Consider the following 5377-nt stretch of genomic DNA (forward strand, 5'->3'; position numbering starts at 1 on the left):
CCACCCTCCTTATAGAGATTTCATGAGTGATGTCTCACTTGTCCTATTACATCAAGGTACGTTTCTCTAAGGAATCATCTACTCTAGCAAATCCAGTAAATCACCCAATCAACAGGAAAAGAAGTGTGATTACCTGCGCATGATTTTTTTCCTAAGAAGCCCATGGTAGTTTCCATAATCAACTTTGTCTTACCTAAGTAGTAAAAATTTGCCTATTTAATAAGACATTAGAAATATTTCTGGGAGTTGACACTGAGCTCACTGATCTGTAGTTTCCAAATCTCACCTTCTTCTAAAGGAACTTGAAATACCTTTCAGTCTTTGGCCATCTTGCACCTCTCCATCACCCATAAAGATTCATTGGTATGTAACTGCCCAAAAATGTCCTTTGGGGGATTTTAGAGTAGAAGTCTAATGATTCCAGAGACTAATTCATTCAAAAACAATTCTTGCACTATTTCTTCCATCAAGTAGGACTTCTAGTTTCTTTTGGTCATGTGTTTATCTTTGGCTTGACTATATCTTTCCTGACTTTTCTGCCCTGAGACCCAAAATCAAATGTGGAAAACACAGCTGGAATATCATCTCTGGATCATTTAATATTTAGTTGAAAAAAACAAACAAACAAACAAACTGCAAAGCATCGTTACCATTTTAACTAAGAAGGATTAAATATGGGAATTTTGTTGCTTATAAAGATTTTATAGAAGGGCTGGAGTTGTAGGATTACGTTGGGCATCTGGGAATCTCTCTCAGAACAGCACTGAAGAACAGGCCTGCCAGTGGGGCTGCCCCCTACCCTTGCCACAGACAGGAAGCGGTGGTGGCGGGGGGATTCTGGGGTTCCCTGTAGAAGTGCTGGATTCAGGAACACACTGTGTGCTGCTCAGGAAACCACCGTTGCAGTCATGCTGTGCCCCCTAGATGCGCACCAGGAACAAGTGTTTGCCACCCAGCCTGCGCTCCGCACCCTAATGCGGTGGCTAGAACACTCTCACCCAGCCATGCTCGCAGGAGGAGAAAGAAAAAGCAGTAAGGTCTCCATCTCTCTGCCATCTTCCAACTAGTGCACAACTGATTGGCAGACTCTAAATCACATCCAGATCCCTAGGTACAAGAGAATTGGAAAAATGCAGAATTCAACCTTTCTGTCCTCCAGAATAGGAACACACTAGAAGGAGGGGAGAATAATCGGCGCAAACCAATTCACGGCCTCCGCCACAAAGTTCACAGAGCCTTATGAACATCTGGTTCTCCTACCCGATTTTTCACTTCATCCTCTGTTCTTCCATGTAATTTTTTAAAAAATTGTAATCCCAGTTTAGCTAACATACAGAGTTATGTTAGTTCCAGGTGTACAATATAGTGATTCAACAATTCTGTACGTTACTCAGGGCTCATCATGATAAGTGTCACTTGTGTGCACTGCTGTTACAGTGCCTGTCACCTTGCAGTACAATTATGCAAGACTGAATTTCTTGAAAACAAGAATCATATATTATGTATCTTTTTATTGCCAGGGCCCAACACAGTGACTCACAGATGCTAGGGAAACCAATTTAAGAACAGAAAAAAGGGGTAGCTCAGTTGGTTAAACGGCTGCCTTCGGCTCAGGTCATGATCTCAGGGTCCTGGGATCAAGTCCCGCATCAGGTTCCCTGCTCAGTGGGGAGCCTGCTTCTCCCTCTCCCTCTGCTGCTCCCCCCACTTGTGCTCTCTCTCTCTGTCAAATAAATAAATAAATAAATAAAATCTTAAAAAAAAAAAAAAGAATAGAAGAAAGGATGTGTGCTTTGGAGTTAGAAGAACTTGAGTTTAAAACTTGCCTCCAAAACTTACAAGCTGTGTGGTTTGGGGCAAGTGACTTTAATTCTGTAAACTTGAATTTCTTATTTGTAAAGTAAAATAAATACACTAACCTTACAGGATTGTTGTGAGCTTTCCATGAGAAAATATATATGAAGCATCTGTCATAAAGTTGGGACTCAGTTAATTTTGATCACTATTATTAGGGCAAATGAATGATTGCCAGGTTAATGAATTATTGAATAGATTTGCCCTTTCACAGTTTTTTATCTTGACAGCAAGGCAGACATTGAAGAGTTCAGCTTTTTTTCCCTTCTGTGTCATCATACTCTCTTTCTACTTTTCTTAATGGAAATTTAAAAATTTATCATCTTTGCAGTGTTTTCATGTTTATGGTTGTCCTCAGCTTTATCTTTTTTGACCCTTTTTTTTTTTTTTACATGTTTATGCTATTCCTCTTCCCAAAATCTACATGTGATGTTTTAAAATTTTAGCTTTGCAGATAGTTCCTTTATCCAACCTGGTTCTTTTTGATGTTTCTTGGCTCCTTTCACCTTTATTGGGACAATCTAGAATTCAGTGCATTTTCAAAGTTTATATACTTCTGCTTCCAAAGGGCCATTTCACTCCTGAGAATCTTGCGGTAAGGAATCATTCCTCCCTTTTGGAACTCTCTTTCCCTGAAGCTCAAGTCCTTGTTTTTCCCAGCCTCCGCTGTTGCAAAAAGTAAAATGTAGTTTCTTTCATTGAAGGAGCTCCTCCACCCCATGTCACCAGATAGTTCTTTCCTATTAGTAAGAATTAAAATCACACTCTTAGATCTCTTTGTTGTTTCCTGAACTTTTGAGAGATATTATCAGGAAGTCAGGGAAAGTATTTATCAGAAGGGCTGCAATTGTTATTAGCAGAATTGGCCTTTTGGCAGAGTCTTTTTTTTTTTTTTTAAAGATTTTATTTATTTACTCGACAGAGATAGAGACAGCCAGCGAGAGAGGGAACACAAGCAGGGGGAGTGGGAGAGGAAGAAGCAGGCTCACAGCGGAAGAGCCTGATGTGGGGCTGGATCCCATAACGCCGGGATCACGCCCTGAGCCGAAGGCAGACGCTTAACCGCTGTGCCACCCAGGCGCCCCTGGCCGAGTCTTATCTGAAGTTCTGGCACATCACTGTATTTTTATTTTGTGTCAATTCTGGAAACTCTTTTGGGAGGAATCAAAACTATCCCTTGCCTGACAAGGCCAGCTATAGTTTGTGCCTAGAAAAGAATTGTTATTTTATTTTCACTCCAAGCTTTTCATGGTGGGTTTACTTCAGGTTTTAGATTTAAGTTGTGTTTGCTTCTGTTTTGCACTGTGGTGTTGGCTCCATTTCATTTTAATTTTTTTCTTATAAGCAAGGTCTGCCCCTCCTGAGACATAACCCATGACTAGTTCCCCATCAGGTCTTTGAGATGATACTTGCTTTCCTATATTACGATATTTGAACTGTGTTGCCAGCTATGCAGTTCATCTGAGGCCATAGGTACTGTTATGACTAATATAAGGTTCGTTGAATGCTTATGTGTGGTTTTATAAATGCTATTTCATTTTTTCCTCCCAATAATTATATACAGTAGATGCTTCATTATTCCCATTCTAGATGAGGACACCGAGCTGTAGCAATGCTTGGTGCCTTGCCAATGTCACATGGCCAGTTAGTGGAAGAGGAGGGACTTAAGACCAAGTCATCCTGGCTTGGGAGCCTGTGTTCCTCAGGATAGTGACACACTGGCTACTTATGACCACTGGTTTGGTCATGTTCTCTTAATTCTACTGAGTACCTCTTCTGCTATGTTCTTCTCTTGCCTTATCTGGACGTAACAAGTTATGTGGGTATTTTCACGCTCATCTTCCAAACCAATATCAGGGTATGGCTCCCTTGTTAAGGTAGGCAAGCTACTGCCAAGAACTGAATGGTGGGAATTACTCTTTCCTCCCCTTGAGCCCATAATTCTATAATCACAGGACAGGGTTTCTCTCTCTCTCTCTTTTAAAGATTTATTTATTTATTTGACACAGAAAGAGAGAGAGCACAAGCAGGGGGAGCAGCAGGCAGAGGGAGAGGGAGGGGCTAGATCCCAGGACCCTGAGATCATGACCTGAGCCTAAGGCAGAGGCTCACAGGCTGAGCCACCCAGGTGCCCCAGGACAGGGTCTCTTAAAACAAATCCATTATTTTGTTACTATCTTCTGAAGCCGTATGTTCAATCTCCATATGTTCTTTTCTTTTCCAAAGATACTATATTTAAGTAAAAAAAGTTCTATTTATTTTCTGTTCTTGCTACAACAAGCTTACTGGCTGAAAACAACACAAAGATATTATCTTACAGTCCTGTGGATCAGAAGTTTGACATAAGTCTCACCAGGCTAATATCAAGGTGTTGTTAGGGCTGCATATCTTTCTGAAGGCTCTAGGAGAGAAGCCATTTGTTTGCTTTCTCCAGCTTCTACAGGCCACCCACATTCTTTGGCTTCCAGATGCCATCCTTCATCTTCAAAACCGGCAAGGTAGCATTTGTCTGACTCTGCTTCCATTGACACATCTCTTTCTTTGATTGTATGCTTTCTCTGCTTCTAAGGACTTGTGTAATTAGATTGGGCCCACTCAGGTAACCCAGAAAAATCTTCTCATCGTAAGGTCAGTACTTTTGATCACCTCTGCAAAGTCCCTTTTGCCATGTAAGTTAACAAACCCCAGGCTCCAGGGCATGGACATCTTTGGGAACATGATTCTGCCTACAACCAAAGATATTATGACACTGGACTTCAGACTGTTTTGATCTCTAGTTACTTCTTTTATTGCAGCCTCAAGCTCTTACAACACTTAAGCATTTCTAAAGATTTATTTATTTATTTGAGAGAGAGAAAGAGACACAGAGAGGGAGACTGATTAGGGGGAGGGGCAGAGGGAGAGAGGGAGAATCTCAAGCAGATTCCATGCTGAGCTCAGAGTCTGACACAGGGCTCGAGCCCATGACCCTATCAGGACCTGAGCCAAAATCAAGATTTGGACACTTAACTGACTGAGCTACCCAGGCACCCAACACTTACATATTTCTAAAGAATAATTCCATTTTTCTTCTAGTAGTGTTACTCATTCTCATATGAATTAGCAAAACTGAGTTAATGTTTTGGGTGTAGTAAGTTTTGTCAGGTTTTTCCTATTTGAATTTGAAGAAAAAATATATTCCCAGTTGCTAATGTCCTAGTTATGATGATATCTGGCCTCTTTTATGGCATTCAGAAGAGAAACAGTCATCATCATGGTGTCCTCCCTGGGGCAATTTAGGAGGTGGTTGAGTATATTGAGGAGAGTGGAGGAGAAAGGAGGGAGGAATGAGAGAGGAATCCTGGGTTTTCTACTTGTGTCATGGAGAGGATAATAGGAGTAGCACCAATTCAGAGAGGGACACTGGAGAAGTAGCTGTGGGGAAAAAGACTGAGTTTAGTTTCAGAGATAAACCCAGTTCATATAGCCCTGTGGGCATGAATGAGGTCATATTACCATTAACAATCAAATTACATTAGTTCAA

This window comes from Ursus maritimus, unplaced genomic scaffold, assembly GCF_017311325.1.
Source record: "Ursus maritimus isolate PB19 unplaced genomic scaffold, ASM1731132v1 scaffold_2, whole genome shotgun sequence".
Lineage (NCBI taxonomy): Eukaryota > Metazoa > Chordata > Mammalia > Carnivora > Ursidae > Ursus > Ursus maritimus.